The 18703-nt window shown below is 38.4% G+C and overlaps 1 long non-coding RNA gene across 1 annotated transcript; it reads left to right on the top strand.

Moving 5' to 3' along the window:
* The first annotated feature begins 81 nt into the window (after positions 1 to 81).
* Positions 82 to 17705, top strand: LOC134320062 (uncharacterized). Its single transcript, XR_010013601.1, has 2 exons — positions 82 to 269; positions 17218 to 17705. It is a non-coding gene; the product is annotated as an uncharacterized LOC134320062 (long non-coding RNA).
* Positions 17706 to 18703: the final 998 nt, after the last annotated feature.

Here is an 18703-nt window from a genome sequence, read left to right as displayed (position 1 = left end):
AATATTTCACAATTATTAGCAAACACTTTTTCACGTTTATGTAAACAGAGCCTCATTTGAAGCCAAACGCAATATATATACACATAACACACATGTATATATATGAGCTAATTTTACTGTTATATGTCTATGTCGCGGTGGAGCGTATTTATTTATTAGTGACTTGTTTACTCAGCTTACTCTCCATTACTAATTTAGTGTTTACACAACCACGTGACGTGAACTACAACCTTCTTAGACTATCTGCAAACCCACTACGCACTAAACAGGTAAAATATAAAAAAAATCATAAACAATGTTTAATTAGTTTAAAGTATTAAGTAAATATAAATACCTTCTAACCTACTAACCTTCTTAGGCTGTAACTGCAAACGCACTACGTACTGAAACATGTAAAAATAAACCCTAAAAATGTACAAATGTACAATATTTATTATATATTATACATTAAAATAAATCTATATATATTTTTTTATATTTATCTTTCATTTAATTTTAAGGCAGTAGGAGAAAGCACGTACTGTCGTTCGTTTTCTTTTGCTCCAGTGCTAGTGTGACGCAGCTGAGAGCGCCCTCTGTCGGTCATAAACTCCTCATTAATGCCACATGAGCTCACAGTGTTTATATTTTTACATTTTTGTGAATGGCAAAACTTGGATATTTAAATGCCAAACACACTGGCAAACATACACTGTACAGCTTACAAACTCTATTTTTTGTTCAAATAATGTTTAATCCCAGCACCACTTGGTAACAAGAATACACTTGGAGAATGTGACAATCCACCACAGGGCATTACACCCTTACACCCTTACACCAAGAGGGCAATTTATGGTAGCCAGTCCACCTTTTTTACTCTTGAAAGGTGGTAGAAAAATGGATTACCCAAAAGAAATCCAGAATTTTGCTCAGTGTGCCAAGCAATATACTGTGATAGAGGAGTTGTCACTGATGATGATAGCTGTCACACAGTCCTAATCAAATGTGCAGTAGAGTGTAGTAGTAGTAGTAGTAATATTTAAATGAAATGCTACTAGCAATTTAATGAACGTTACAATGCACCATTATTTACTTATAAAAGCAAAAAGTGAGACACAGTTTGCACCTGTAAAGTTAAACACAAAACCAGTAATGGTCCAGCCCCCACCTACCTAAACGCTAAATGCACTGGTTCAACCCTGCTCTGTACCCTTACCCTCTTACCCTTCAGATTACAGGTTGACTCGCCATTTAGGACAAGCATTAAGGCTCTTCTAACGACTGACTGAAGACCCATCTATGTTTATGCACTTACTTCTGGAACAGGGCAGCACGGTGGCTTAGTGGGTAGCACTGTCGCCTCACAGCAAGAAGGTCCTGGGTTCGATCCCCAGGTGGGGCGGTCCGGGTCCTTTCTGTGTGGAGTTTGCATGTTCTCCCCGCGTCTGCGTGGGTTTATTCCGGGTGCTCTGGTTTCCTCCCACAGTCCAAAGACATGGAAGTGAGGTGAATTGGAGATACAAAATTGTCCAAGACTGTGTTTGATATTAAACTTGTGTAAATTGATGAACCTTGTGTAAAGAGTAACTACCGTTCCTGTCATGAATGTAACCAAAGTGTAAAACATGACGTTAAAATCCTAATAAACAAAAAAACAAACTTCTGGAACAAGAAATGATTATTAAATGATGCTGCTGTACATTGTAGAAAATCTATATATCTTCATTTATTATTTTTATTAGCACAGTGTTGATAAAATATATATTGGTATAAGTTTACCAGCTACAGCATCAATACTGGATCTCTGCTGAGTTCATAATAGTCCAAAAAGTCAACATCTACAGTCAGATATTAAGTATTATAATCTTTACCTATACATTTAAATTAGGTATGTGTGCAAATAAAATTGTCAGTAAATGCACAGTTACCCTACTACACCTGATAAACTGATACTGGTTCCACACACACTATTTGTGTTTCTTTTGTGCTGAAAATGATCCATCTCAAATCTCATATACTACAAAGTTGGCTAATACGTTGACTAGAGCCATTAATCATGTACCTCTATAGTGCACTTCCATTGTACTTGTACCTGTTTAAATTCCCATAAAGTGAACTTACTAGGTTAGTGTGCCTAAGACATTGGTTATTATACTGGGTTAAGAATCTAATGTTATCTCTTTTAAGATTGTGTCCTTTCCAGCAAGAAAACCCTGTTAATTAAATGTCAGGTTAAAAACTTTTGTTGGTCATCCAGAGAGAAGGGCAATATACAGTGTATCACAAAAGTGAGTACACCCCTCACATTTCTGCAAATATTTCATTATATCTTTTCATGGGACAACACTATAGACATGAAACTTGGATATAACTTAGAGTAGTCAGTGTACAGCTTGTATAGCAGTGTAGATTTACTGTCTTCTGAAAATAACTCAACACACAGCCATTAATGTCTAAATAGCTGGCAACATAAGTGAGTACACCCCACAGTGAACATGTCCAAATTGTGCCCAAATGTGTCGTTGTCCCTCCCTGGTGTCATGTGTCAAGGTCTCAGGTGTGAATGGGGAGCAGGGCTGTTAAATTTGGTGTTTTGGGTACAATTCTCTCATACTGGCCACTGGATATTCAACATGGCACCTCATGGCAAAGAACTCTCTGAGGATGTGAGAAATAGAATTGTTGCTCTCCACAAAGATGGCCTGGGCAATAAGAAGATTGCTAACACCCTGAAACTGAGCTACAGCATGGTGGCCAAGGTCATACAGCGGTTTTCCAGGACAGGTTCCACTCGGAACAGGCTTCGCCAGGGTCGACCAAAGAAGTTGAGTCCACGTGTTCGGCGTCATATCCAGAGGTTGGCTTTAAAAAATAGACACATGAGTGCTGCCAGCATTGCTGCAGAGGTTGAAGACATGGGAGGTCAGCCTGTCAGTGCTCAGACCATACGCCGCACACTGCATCAACTCGGTCTGCATGGTCGTCATCCCAGAAGGAAGCTGACGCACAAGAAAGCCAGCAAACAGTTTGCTGAAAACAAGCAGTCCAAGAACATGGATTACTGCAATGCCCTGTGGTCTGACGAGACCAAGATAAACTTGTTTGGCTCAGATGGTGTCCAGCATGTGTGGCGGCACCCTGGTGAGAAGTACCAAGACAACTGTATCTTGCCTACAGTCAAGCATGGTGGTGGTAGCATCATGGTCTTGGGCTGCATGAGTGTTGCTGGCACTGGGGAGCTGCAGTTCATTGAGGGAAACATGAATTCCAACATGTACTGTGACATTCTGAAGCAGAGCATGATCCCCTCCCTTCGAAAACTGGGCCTCATGGCAGTTTTCCAACAGGATAATGACCCCAAACACAACCTCCAAGATGACAACTGCCTTGCTGAGGAAGCTGAAGGTAAAGGTGATGGACTAAACCCAATTGAGCACCTGTGGCGCATCCTCAAGTGGAAGGTGGAGGAGTTCAAGGTGTCTAACATCCACCAGCTCCGTGATGTCATCATGGAGGAGTGGAAGAGGATTCCAGTAGCAACCTGTGCAGCTCTGGTGAATTCCATGCCCAGGAGGGTTAAGGCAGTGCTGGATAATAATGGTGGTCACACAAAATATTGACACATTTGGGCACAATTTGGACATGTTCACTGTGGGGTGTACTCACTTATGTTGCCAGCTATTTAGACATTAATGGCTGTGTGTTGAGTTATTTTCAGAAGACAGTAAATCTACACTGCTATACAAGTTGTACACTGACTACTCTAAGTTATATCCAAGTTTCATGTCTATAGTGTTGTCCCATGAAAAGATATAATAAAATATTTGCAGAAATGTGAGGGGTGTACTCACTTTTGTGATACACTGTAACTGGCACATGGTCAGAGCAGGCGAAAGCCTCAAACATAAAATCATGCGAGCTGTCACAGCTTCCAGCCTAATGCAAGCTGTAAGGCTTGGGAGTCAGAGGCAAGAGTTGTGGGTGTACGCAGCATGAGAAGGATTATGGAGGAGGGGAAGAGGAGGAGTGATGGACAGAAACAGAGGTGGGACAGTGGGGGAAGGTGGATCGGAGGAAAGGTAATGCGAATGCTTCCCTTCATCCATATTTTATGGCTTTCCCTCAGAGGTCTTACACACAAACATATAGCCAAGAGAGTCATTCGCTTTTATCTCTAATCATCGCTTGGCCCACTTTAGAGCTTCTTACTTATCACTGACAATATAAAAGGAATTAAATGTAAGGACGTGCCACAGCAAATGTATTGCGAAGATGCTTAAAACTTTGCAGCATTTGCTAAATCATATAGTACAACCGGTACCTACATTTACATTCAGCTTGGTAAATCATTTTGCCTTATAGAGAATATGCTCACTGCTACACTCAGTCGTTGTACACCAGTATATTTTCTGCAGGGAAGCTTGGTTTCCATAGCAATGGTTCTGTGATTGTCTCTAATATAAACCAAGCCTGCAGGAAATTAAAAGTGATAAGAGGAGACCTACCGGTGATGACGATTTATTAACGCATCGATCACTCACACTTCTATCCTGCAGCTGCTGGATGTGCACTTCTGGAGTAAGCATAATTGACCATTAAAACACTTGATTATTTTTTGACCACTTTTTAAAGTGCAGTCTATTAAAAATCCTTTATATAATAGGCTATGTCCCTGTGTCCCTAACTGGAGTAGTACACCACCTAACATTCAAAAAGTGCAGCACACCTTTATTTGAATTTAAAATAAATTCTTTATGATAAAATACTTTGTCTTTACTTAGCTGACTGGACAAGTACATTATTATTATTATTATCATTATTATTGATAGTACATTTACGACATTAGCAGACATTTATCCAAAGCGACTTACAATTGTGACCATATATAGTACATTGCAAGCAATTGAGGGTTAAGGGCCTTGCTTAAGGGCCCAACAGTGGCAACCTGTCAGATGTGGGGCTTGAACCAGCAACCTTACGATTACTAGCCCTTTACCTTAACCACTTAGCTACCGCTGGCCCCGCTGGTAGTAGTAGTTGTATTTATATTATATATTCATACCTGAAAGAATACGATACCCCTTAAGTGGACCGTACCATTTCTCATTTCGTCTACCTGCCTTCACTCTCATTATAGGTTACGTCTTTATTTAGGTTGCAGGTGCGCAAGTCAGAGAAGGCGCAATCATCTGCCTTCTCTGCCTTCTCTGACTTGCGCACCTGCAACCTAAATAAAGACGTAACCTATAATGAGAGTGAAGGCAGGTAGACGAAATGAGAAATGGTACCGGGCACTTAAGGGGTATCGTATTCTCTGACTTGCGCCTTGTTTAATACACTTTATTGCTTTTTGACTTTCCCAAATAAACTGTGTCAACGGCATATTTCTGTTTTTGTTCATCTTTTTGTTGAGGAGTGTTAATTTGGAGGTCAGATCCCCCCAAAGCCTTATAATTCGAACCAAAATTAAGATGATGATGATAAATTTACATTACATTATATTTAAATTATTAACGATTATCAATATAAATGAATTATAATTGATCACACAAAACGCATAAACATCTACCATTGTTATTCCATTGGCCCCACCACCACCCCGGCACCAAATCACCACAGTGTGTAAGGACTGATGTGAAAAAAAAAAATGATTTGAGGGTAGCACATTAGATTCTTGCTGCCTAGTTGCCTTAAGATTTAGATTTAGACTTAAGCCATTTTAAGCCAAGTAGTTAACACATTTTAAAGATGGATGGATGTCACCAGACTAAGGCTGTAAAATTGTAGCTAGTCATATATTGTAAGAATCTGAAAAAGGTCATCACCTTTCAGCTTGGCACTGTCATAAAATGACTCCTTTTTATTTATTTGTTGCTGCAGTGTGTAGCATAAACTGTCTGTCCTTCATTGCAGCTTTTACTACTGAGCTCCAAACCACTTTTGAAAGCAACATCAACAAAAGAACTGGTAATTTTTAGTTTTAATAGACTTTAATAACCAATTATCCTTACACAAGCCTATGATCACTATGCACAATTCAAATCGGCTAAAGTAATTTAAAACAGGGTTTGTTTCATTCCTGGAGGCTCACTGATGTAGTTCATGAACTAATTATCAAGTTGGATCAGGTGTGTTGGGAGCAAATATTTAAAACTGGGAAGGGAAGTGGCCCTACAGAGCTTAAGAAGCACTGCTGTAAAGCTCTGACTCTGAATTTATTTATATATTTATTAGAATTTTAACACTGGTTATATTCATGACAGAAACGGTAGTTACTGGTTACACAAGATTCATCAGTTCAGGTTTAATGTCAAACACATTCATGAATAATTTTGTATCTCCAATTCACCTCACTTGCATGTCTTTGGATTGTGGGAGGAAACCGGAGCCCCTGGAGGAAACCCATGCTGACACAGGGAGTACATGCAAACTCCACACAGAAAGGACCCAGACCTGGGAATTTTTTGCTGTGAGTCGTAAGTGCTACTCACCGAGCCACCGTGCCACCCCCTAAGTCTGAGTATTAGGGAATTATAATAATAATAATAATAAATAATAATATAATTATAATTAGGAATTATAATGTCAACTGTAAGACAAGCCTATTAACCAACATCAGTGCCCAATCGATTGTGAGCTAATGCTAATGCCCTCATTGATGACCCAAAGTCCCAGAAAGAACCAAATCTCAGCAGGCACACAGCTGCTAGGCAACATTGTATTTAAATTGTGGATAGGTTAGCACCAACATCACATAATGTTCTTTTTCTTTACCACTTTATAAATGTATTAATATTACATTACATTTTGTTTACTTTATATGAACTTTTGGAGAACAGTTGTAGTTATGTATCCTGTGGGTTGGTGCCAGCATAGCCAACAACCTTCAGACAACCTTTCCTTCTACATGGTGCTGCTTTGTTGTGTTCACCTGTCTGGAACATAAAAAAACATTTGTTTTAATGAGCATGTCGGCTGTTTTTCTTATTTCCAAGTGAAACAAAAGCTACAAAATTACATAAAACTCTACTAAACATAAACTCTAAATGCTACTGGATACCATGGGGCTTTTATTAAGAAGTTACCATAATACATTCTAGTTAAATATAGATGGTAATAGCTAATTATTATAGCAAATAAAAGAAGATAGTCTCTGTTACTTTTATTCAATTACTTTCTTTTTAATAAGTTGTTTTTGTAAGGACTGACTGATGATTGATGAAACACTTCAGGTGAGAAAATAAAAAACAAACATTAAGACTTTTGGAATGCTGTGCTAAAGTAACAGACCGGAATGCTGCAAAGCAGCTGTTGGACAATTACAGTAAAATGTTGCAGAAACAACATTATTAAAGCCTTTAAAAGTAGTTTTGTTTGTGGAGAGCTTTCCAAGAACAGGTTAAGGCTGTTATTGCAGGGAACAGGGTGTCCAATTTAATGTAAATGCCTTTGGTTTCTGAAAGATTTTAGCAAATATATATGAATTTAATATTTTGTGTTCACATAATTTATGTAATGATTTTGAACCCATGTGGTTCTGGTTTCATACTTAAAGAACACTTAGTTTCTGAATGACATGAAAACACTGTTCTTCTTTATATGTTCAGTACATTTAGGATAAGCTCTTTAGCTCTAGTTTCTGTGTGTGATTATGTTTGAGTTTGTGTGGGTTTCCTTCCACCTCCCAAATGGTGGACTGGCTACTTTATTTTGCCCCTAGGTTTGTCTTGCCATGCAATGGATAAGTTACCCTACATCCAGTGTTTTTGGTTTAGATGGGAGTCACTACAGCCGTGATCAGGATAAAGCATTGGATATGAATAAATGAGGAATGAATAACCAGAACTTATTTTATTTGCTTATTTCAACATGATTCTTTATTTAGTGATTCTTCTACCAGGTAGCACTGTCGACTCACAGCAAGAAGGTCCTGTTCTCCCCGATAATACCTACTCTATGGTGGTTCTGTGGGGGTCCTGACCATTGAAGAACAGCATGAAAAGGGGGCTAACAAAACATGCAGAGAAATAGATGGACTACTGTCAGTAATTGTAGAACTACAAAGTGCTTCTATATGGTAAGTGGAGCTGATAAACCGGACAGTGAGTGTACAAACAGGGAGGTGGTTTTAATGTTATGGCTGATCTGTGTACGTATGTTATCTGTCCTTCATCTGTGTAAGTTCCATTACTATTCCGGAAAAGCAGAGCTGCCACACCAATGATGGGTAAAAAAAATTGTGTTTTGCAACTGCAGTGTTGAAACTACAATAGTGAGCATGTATAAACTTCACCGCTCAACATTATCAGTAAATCTACAATGAGATAGCTTTCACAGAATTAATGCATTCTTTTTTTCTTGATTTTTGCCCAAGCTTGACTCATCATATACAGGAATGAAGCCTTTTACAAATATGCTCATCCCTCTTTGGTCTGTAGCTACCCAGCCCGGGGCATTTTACGCACTGCTCATGTGATTGACATTTCACAACTGAGAGGATGCAGTGTCTTTATTACAGAATAGAATTAAATAGAATGCCTTTATTATACCATGAAATTCTTTCTTTAATATCCCAGCTTGTTTGGAAGCTGGTGTCAAAGCGCAGGGTCAGCTATTGTACGGCGCCCCTGGAGCAGAGAGGGTTAAGGGCCTTGCTCAGGGGCCCAACAGTGGCAGCATGGCAGAGCATGGATTCGAACTCTCAACCTTCAGATTGATAGCCCAACGCTCTACCCACTTGGCTACCACTGTCATATCACTGTATATTATAATGGCATTACATTGGAAATTGCTCCATTTCCTCATTGACTTTAACATGACTTCCCTATGGTTTACATCAGGTTTTGTACAATAGGCCTGTAATTGGTCAAAAGTGTAGATAGAAGATGTGTCGGGAAATGTGTCTAAGTAGGCTTTGTATGTACACATAAAAATGAGAAAGTCACATATCCTAACTGATGGAGGAATCTGACTCTTCCTGTAACAGCTCTGGTATGTTAAGTAAACTATCATCTATCCATCATGTCCATTACTCTGACACTAATAAGGACTTCTGTAAAAATAAATATAGAAAAGCTTTACTTGGGCCTGTCTCTGTTTAATAGGATGTCATTAAAATAGGGGCAAAAGAAGGTTACATTAAAGGATAGCACATATTTATCAGCTTTGTTTTACTCTCAAACTTTTAGTGCATATTTGTAGTGAAGCAGAACATGAGGGCATCCAACACCTGACATAGCTGTGTCTCCTCACACCCTCATCTTGTACATCCTTATCTTTGTGGAAATGTAGCTTACACCTTCCACGAAGATCACAAAATACACCTGAATTCATTATAGTGTCTAAAAGAGTTAATGCGCTACGTCTAATTGCCACTGTAATTTTATATGCATCATAATTATCACACTGAATGATTTTGGACCATTAAACAAAACATGACAAAGAAAACACACACATTTTGTGAAACAAAAAAAAATGTTGTGCATTTAATAGAAACTGCCAGGCTTAATTACAGCCAGCCCCGTACAATATAACTGTATCATCAATGACAAACTGTTATTTGAAAGTGTACAGATGATAACAGTGTCACAATCTAAGACAAATATTAGGTCCAATAGGACTTGAAAAAAACATAAAATGGCTACAGAGACTCAGCACTAAAATTTTTTTCAAATTACAGTGGTACCTTGTAACTCAACGTCCCCTGAACTCAAAATCTTTTAAACTCAACGCCCTTTGTCGAAAAATGTGTACCCTTAAACTCAACATTTCCCTTAAACTCAACGTGTTCACCTTTAAAAAACTGTATTTATTTAATTTCAAATGAACAATGAACAGCTGTTTTGTTCAGCGATCGGCTTGAGCGGTGCAGTAAGAGGTCATCAAAGTGCGAATATAAGACGAATCTGCATTTATGTGAAATAACTGTCAAATTCACTCTAAAAGCTCCACATGTATCTGTGTTTAGCTGGATTTTCCTCCTGTTTCACTTTTAAACTTGTGTTAAAACTCGGGGTTCTGAAAAAATTGTAAGAATCAGCTTTTTAAAACGCTTTTTAAAAAAAGCTTAACGTGACTTAATGTATTAAAATTATGACATAGAAACACTAAAGTTCTTTTAATTATTACTGCTTATAAGTTCTGTCCGCTAATGAAATTCCTCGCTCGTTTTAGTACAATAAATCACATTAAGCTTTGTGCAATGGTTATTTATTTTTTAACTGTTTTTCAATTGTATTTCAGTGTTTTTTATATTATATTTGTGTTATTTTTAGTGTATAAGTGTCAAAAACAACATTAGCCTAAAATATATACAGTTCCATGGGACCATAGAACTTTAACAGGTTTCCCATACATCCTTATGGGAAAAAATACTTTTTTAAACTCAACGCCACTCCCAGAACCAATTGACGTTGAGTTTTAAGGTACCACTGTAGTTTGAAAAAAAAAACCTGAAACTTACAGTGTCACAGTGGAATTCATGGGATGAAAACAAGGAGAAAAACACTGTTAATAAAGAAAAACATGGTGGTGCTAGAGTGATTTTGTGTTTTGGTGTGTCAGGACATGAACAGCTAGCTGTTATTGAGGAAATGATGAATCACTATCAGATAATGTAAGCATATCTGTCTGTGAGCTGAAGCTAAAGTAAAATTGGGCAGCAGGACAACGATCCAAAACACAAAAGCAAGTCCACATCTAAATAGCTAAGGAGAAAAGAACATTTAAAATTTAATTTGAAAGAATAATATGAAATCATTTAAGTGGTATTTATTAAACAAATACAATGATATGGATGTTGCCAAAGGAGCTATATGCGATGAAGGGCTTGTGACATATTTAAATTGTTTTCTTGTGAATCCAGCAACATGCTATGGGGGGAGGGTGCTTCTCAGCAGCAAGGACAGGAAGGCTGGTAAGGATTTAGGGACTAATAAATGCAGCCAAATACAGGAACATCCTTCTTCCAAAGCACACACAGACTCAGACTGGGATATCCGTTCACCTTTCAAAATGGCATGGAGCAAGACCATCTCAAGCCTAGACAAAAACCACATCAAACATCATGAGAAGCCTGAAGTGGTTAGGTCAAGGAACGTGGGAAGATATTTAATGTGGCTAAAAAATAATCATGGTGTATTTACACTGATCAGCCATAACATTAAAACCACCTCCTGTTTTTTACACTCACTGTCCATTTTATCAGCATCACTTACCATATAGAAGCACTTTGTAGTTCTACAATTACTGACTGTAGTCCATCTGTTTCTCTGCATACCTTTTTAACCTGCTTTTACACTGTTCTTTAATGGTCAGGACCCCCACAGGACCACCACAGAGTAGGTATTATTTAGGTGGTGGATCATTCTCAGCACTGCAGTGACACTGTCATGGTGGTGGTGTGTTAGTGTATGTTGTGCTGGTATGAGTGGATCAGACACAGCAACGCTGCTGGAGTTTTTAAATACCATGTCCACTCACTGTCCACTCTATTAGACACTCCTACCTAGTTGGTCCACCTTGTAGATGTACAGTCAGAGATGATTGCTCATCTATTGCTGCTGTTCGAGTTGGTCATCTTCTAGACCTTCATCAGTGGTCATAGGACGCTGCCCACGGGGCGCTGTTGGCTGGATATATTTTTGGTTGGTGGACTATTCTCAGTCCAGCAGTGACAGTGAGGTGTTTAAAAACTCCATCAGCGCTGCTGTGTCTGATCCACTCATACCAGCCCAACACACACTAACACACCACCACCATGTCAGTGTCACTGCAGTGCTGAGAATGATCCACCACCTAAATAATACCTACTCTGTGGTGGTCCTGGGAGAGTCCTGACCATTGAAGAACAGCATGAAACGGGGCTAACAAAGCATGCAGAGAAACATATGGACTACAGTCAGTAATTGTAGAACTACAAAGTGCTTCTATATGGTCAGTGAAGCCATTAAAATTGGCAGTGAGTGTAGAAACAAGGAGGTGGTGTTAATGTAATGGCTGATTGGTGTATTTCCCAGGGCTCCAGTATGAAATTGGTCTGTTCGACTATGCAGCAGTGCAAACAGCATGAGGCGATTAGCTGGTTGAGCACAAAAGTAGTTCAAGAGCTGAAGCAGGTTAAGCTGTACTAGTTTACAATAGCGTGTAGCACCGGGACACTGTGACACACCCCAGTCCGTTCCCTCCTATTTTCCCTCCACTGGAGCAGGTGCAGATAGCTCCACACAATAATCTTTACAATTAGGGCTTTTACAATGGACTCAATCAACCTTGACTTCAGGGCCAGTAAAGGGTCAATCCAGGAGTGTTGTGCAGCACAGCCATATGTCAGAGCAGGACATAGTCGAGACACGAGATAGATGTTCTACCATCCAAACACTGTGACATTCTAGATAATCATTAATTATGCATCATCTTGCTTGTTTGCTCAGTGCATTCTTTGGATTACCATTACAGAAGCAGGGATGCATCCAGGACGGGGTACAATTCCATTGCAGGGTGACACATTCACTTACTTCCTCACATCTTGAGGCAATTTTTGTAAAGCCAATCAACATTTTAAGAGAGTGGATGATAACAGAAAGCTTGGAGGAAACCCATTTTGACTTTTTGCAAGAACATGCAAAATTCATTGTAGATAGTGACTGGAGGTAAGGATCAAACCCAGCTTTTGAAAGTCCCATATTGTTGTAGGGATTCCACTCTGTGCCACCTGAACTATGTCAGAGGTTCATTCTTATTTACATTTTCAGCATTTAGCAGACGCTTTTATCCAAAGCGACTTACATTACTGTGACAGTATATTGTCTGAGCAAACGGGTTAAGGGCCCAACAGCGGTAACCTGGAGTTGGTGGGGATTGAACCAGCAACCTTTTTATTACTAGTCCAGTACCTTAACCACTATTCTACAACTGCCCTAACTGTATTTAACCACACAGATCAGGCAGCAATGTTGCGTAATAAGGCCCAGCTTACAGTCAGCGTTCCAATCTTTCCAAAAAATGTCAGAGTAGATTAAGGTTGTGACTCATGCCAAAAATTGTATAGCAGACTATTACATTACAGAGCTTGGATGACATATGTGGGCACCCCAAAACACCCCAAAATGCTTCTAATAAAAGAAGCATTTCAGATTCATAAGTTAGCCTGCTAGATACGAAAAGTAATCAGTCATTCCAAGGAATGTTTTTAGTGCTTCAGAGTCTACTGCAAATGTGCTTTACACAACTACGTGCAAGAAGGTCCTAGGTTCGATCCCCAGGTGGGGCGGTCCAGGTCCTTTCTGTGTGGAGTTTGCATGTTGTCCCCGTGTCTGCGTGGGTTTCCTCCGGGAGCTACGGTTACCTCCCACAGTCCAAAAACATGCAAGTGAGGTAAATTGGAGGTACAAAATTGTCCATGACTGTGTTTGCCATTAAAACTTGTGAACTGATGAACCTTGTGTAACCAGTAACCACCGTTTCTGTCATGAATGTAAACAAAGTGACAATCCTAATAAATAAATAATAATTATTATTATTATTATACTTTGCATTATTTGCAGTCAGTCTTTATAGGTATGACTAAAAGAAAAGAGTCCTTTAATTTAACCCTTTCAAATTTAATTCCTTGTAAATGTGGTCAGATCATTATCCAAGTCATACTAAGTCATATTCAGTTGCCAACTTGGTCATACCCAAACCTTTATATCTATTCAACTCTGGGCATAACAACCTACTATGAAAACCAGATGTTTAAATTAGATTATTTTGTTTAAAGAGACAATTGCACTTTACACAACCGTCATACATATATATATATATATATATATATATATATATATATATATATATATATATGTATAGTTATAGTTCACCATCCTTACATAGTTATAGTTACAGTTGTATAGTTATTATTTACACATTTTTTATTATTACTGTTATTATTATAATGTATACATAACTAATCTTTATTATTATTACTATTATAATGTATACCTAACTAATCTTTATTATTATTACTATTATAATGTATACCTAACTAATCTTTATTATTATTACTATTATAATGTATACCTAACTAATCTTTATTATTATTACTATTATAATGTATACCTAACTAATCTTTATTATTATTACTATTATAATGTATACCTAACTAATCTTTATTATTATTACTATTATAATGTATACCTAACTAATCTTTATTATTATTACTGTTATTATTATAATACATACCCATTTTTGTTCGTATGCTTATTGTTTTTATTGCTATTATGTATATCGTACTATGTATATAGCTATAGTATATATCTATCTATCTATTGACTACAATTCTGATTTGTTTTCATATTGTTAGATAAGAAGCTGGGAAACACTACTACAGCATTAAAGACACTTAGAAGTAATACAAATCATGACAAGAGGCAGTTTAGCATAAAAGTAATTTTGTACTGTGACCACCCTGACAGTGGGCATCCACTGAATTGGAGATACTAATTGTCCATGACTATGTTTAATATAACCTTGTGAACTGATGAACCTTGTGTGACCAGTAACTACAGTTTCTGTCATGAATGTAACCAAAGTGTGTAAAACATGACGTTAAAATCCTAATAAACAAACAAACACAACTACACACCAAATTCAAATGTATTTACGGCACTTTTTCTGTTTTTACAGTAAACAATAAATTCATACATTGAGCATGGTAATCTTAGGCTTGTGTGCAGCCGTTTAGCCATAAAAAATGAAAACTGATATTGCTTTTGAAAGACTGCACTAAAAGTTACTCACCAGGCTGTTTTGTGAGCTTGTGCAGCCTGCTTTAAAGTTTAACTGGTTTGCAATAGCAGAATTTACAGCTAATCTGCAGAGGTAAAGAATAAACTTGGTGGCATCTGGTAAAATGGTTATTTAAGGTCACTGAGCTGTTCAGTATAATCCATTTTCATTTCAAAATTTGGCTATGGTAATTACATAGCATGCTTAGCATGCTTAACTCAGCAATTAGCACTTAGTGTCCACTTAGTGTACTTTTTAATGCAGAGTATCTTATAATCCTAATCAGACCTACTACAGTAATTTTATGGCATGCTTAAAGCTAAGCAGAAGTATTTGTATAAAAATTGTGATGTGTAAATGGCCCTTGTTTAAAATGTTTATGAAGTGTACTTTCACAAAAGAAGCACTTTAGCTCCACGCTATTTTTTTTGTGGCTCATTAAAGAGGAAAGATAGTGGAATGCTAATGCTATTGTGTGTCAGTAATGAATACAATACATTTAGCTAAGTGAATGACGAGTCTCTTATTACCATCGCATTAATTCAAGAGCGAATTAGCAGCCGCTGGGCTCATTATACAATAAATGCTAATTATTTCAATTTTACGAACAATATTCTGTTTTCCTGTGTTCTAAAAATAGGTATTTATGCATCTCTTCCACCCTTAGCGTTTGTTTACAGGGACAATCCTGAGGTGATAAATAATTTTATTTGCTTTTTTATGAGATAGATCAGCCTTTCATGTACAAACCTGATTCCTGCAAAAGTTGGAACATTTTGTAAATGGCAATAAAATCAAGAATCTATGATTTGTTAATTCTCTTGAACATTTTAGCACAAAGAAATGATTTTTTTATTTTTTTTTTATCTGCGTATTTGATGGCCCACAATTAGCATTGCATGAGAATTTAAAGTCGAAACAGTACCCACATTTTGAAAGACTATAAATAAATACAAATTATAACCCTTCTATTAACAAACGTGTATTAGGGGACCCAGATAAAAAAAAGTATTTATTTTAAAATGCATGCATTCATTCATTCATTCATTTTCTTATCCGCTTATCCAATTAGGGATGCGGAGCCTATCCCAGCTTTTTAATGGGCACAAGGCACACAGTAACACCCTGGACAGGGCTCCAGTCCATCGCAGGGCAGACACACACACACACACACACATTCACTTATCGGGCAATTCAGTGTCTTCAATTAACCTGACTGCATGTTTTTGGACTGTAGGAGGAAACCGGAGCTCCCAGAGGAAAACAACGCAGACACAGAGAGAACATGCAAACTCTGCACAGACCCGGGCCGCCCCGCCTGGGGATAGAACCCAGGATCTTCTTGCTGTGAGGCGACAGTGCTACCCACTAAGCCACCGTGCTGCCAAAATGCATACATGAATAACTATTTTTGGTTCAAACATTTCAAACCAGGGCGCCCAGGTGGCACAGCGGGATATTCCGCTAGCACACCAGCACCGACATTCTGAACTCCACGGTTCGAACCTCGACGTTGCCACCGGTCGGCTGGGCACCATCTGGTGGGGTGGGCACAATTGGCAGTGCATGCAGCAGATACTAATTGGCCACTGTATCTGCAGGGTGGGGACCGGACTATGTGTGGGTGGGATCTTTATACGCTGTGTGAGGACCCCAATTAGCAGAAGAGACGCCTGTACAGCGACGTGCTCTCCTCGGATGCAATTGGGTATCCCTCAGCAGTGGAAGACAAATTAAGTGCACTAAATCGGTAGGAAAATGGGGAGAAAATGCATTAAAAAAAAACATTTCAAGCCACTCATTTGTATTTATTTACCATGTCAATGTAACAAGTAACAATGAAATAGTTTAGATTTCATTTTTTCATCAAAAATATCAATAAAACAATAACATTAATTATTAATAATGTAGATAAAAAGGTAGTGTAGTAATGTCCACATCATTTCATTTCCACATATACTTCACACGACAGTATTTCTGTAATCATGCACTAAACATGGCTAATTCTGGAACAGGAGGATGTCCGTCCTGTTAATGACATCACACTCCAGCCTACACTAGATCTGGTTTTTGAACTGTGTGCATCAAACTTCACATGTTTTGGCTGTCCGACCGCACTTCCATCCAATCTACAGGATTTCCTACTACAGAGTCGCAATTCTGGCTTTCCTGTCTGTTTTTATCCTAATTCATTCCAAACTCCACATCTGTCCTGTGGTTCAGTGAGGGTTCAGGAAGTTAAAGACTATAGGACGAACACCATGGAATCACTCTTTTCTCTGAAGCTTGTCTAAGAAAAAATAAGTAAGGCATGTGGTCTTTCTGGAATACATCGCTGCAGGATGAGAGTTTTTGATGCTTCATACATACTGTATTTTCTGTATCTTCTACAGATAAGCGAAGAGAAGCTTGATTTCTCAGAGCAGGTTCTTCATCCCAGTCCAATCTAAAGCCTTTCTGTTGTTTTCCCCCGAGGTCCTTCTGATGGAAACCTGTTTACCTGCCCGAGGTTAAGGAATGAAGTCGAGACTGCCGTGCCAACAATGCTGCTTTTGCCGTATGTGACGGGACCTGGCGTGTTTGCACCAAGAATGTCAAGAACTCACTACAGACTTTATTACAGACTGGACTGAATAATAACTCTATTATTATTTATTTATTTATTTATTTATTATTGCTAGGTATAACTTTTAGTTCATTTTAATTATGTTTGTATGATTTGTGTAAATACTATTTATTTAAAGTATCCTCCAGACCACCCAAAGAGGATGGTCCCTGCTGAGTCTGGTTCCTCTCAAGGTTTCTTCCTGTAATTTTAAGGGAGTTTTTCCTTGCCACTGTTGCCCTCGGCTTGCTCAACAGGGGTTTTTGTATCTGTTGGTCCTGGATTTTGTAAAGTTGCTTTGAGACAATGTCTATTGTAAAAAGCGCTATATAAATAAAGTTGACTTGACTTGACTTGACTTGATAATCTCCCTTATCCTGCAATCCTGTAGCACTGAGTCTAAGTTATTAAAGAATTACAAGACAAGGAAAGGACAACTTGTATGGAACTCCTTACAGACAGACTAAAAGTACCTTAAGACCCATGTTTTTAGTTTAGTTCTGTTTTTTTATTAATGCTGTGACTGTGTTATGTTTAACACTTCACCACCATGAAAAAAAATGATGGTGGTGTCATTATTTATTTGTTGTTTGTTTAGAGGTGCAATGACTTTGGAGCCACTCAGAAACACCAGTCGCTAAATAGCCTGAACTGGGCACCAGTTCATCACAGGGCTCCACCCACTTATATTTACGGCATTCAGCAGACGCTTAGCGACATACAACTGAGACAGAATACAACACTTTCATTCATTTATTTATTCGTTTTCTCTTTTACCACCGCTTTATCCTATTCACAGTTGCAGTGGGTACAATTTACTGGACGAAAGGTAGGAAACACACTGGACAGGGCGCCAGTCCATCACAAGGCAAAAACACACTCACTCATTTACACACACTCACACCTAGGGGAATTTAGTATCTCCAGTTAACATGACTACATGTCAGGAAACCAGAGCAACCGGAGGAAACCCATGCAGACGTGGGGAGAACATGCAAACTCCACACAGATAGAGCCTGGACCACTCCACCTAAGACCTTGTTGCTGTGAGGCGAGAGTGCTACCCATCAAGCCACCGTGCAATCCGAATACAATATATACAATTAAGGGTTAAGGGCCTTGTCCAGTGACCTTCTGATTGCTAGCCTGGTACCCCATCCACTAAGCTTCCACTGCCCTAAAAGTAAACTTACAGGTGTACTTACTTCATTACACCTATGGGGAATAAAGATCAGTGAATTAACTCTGTGCATGTTTTTACTGGGTGAGTGGAAACTCACGCTATGACAGGGAGAACATGAATAACCTCTAACATACAGTGAGCTTCAGAGCCGTTTTGCAGATAAATCCTGAACT

Source organism: Trichomycterus rosablanca, chromosome 9 (genome assembly GCF_030014385.1).
Source record: "Trichomycterus rosablanca isolate fTriRos1 chromosome 9, fTriRos1.hap1, whole genome shotgun sequence".
Taxonomy (NCBI): Eukaryota; Metazoa; Chordata; class Actinopteri; order Siluriformes; family Trichomycteridae; genus Trichomycterus; species Trichomycterus rosablanca.
This window is presented reverse-complemented; position numbering and strand designations above follow the sequence as displayed.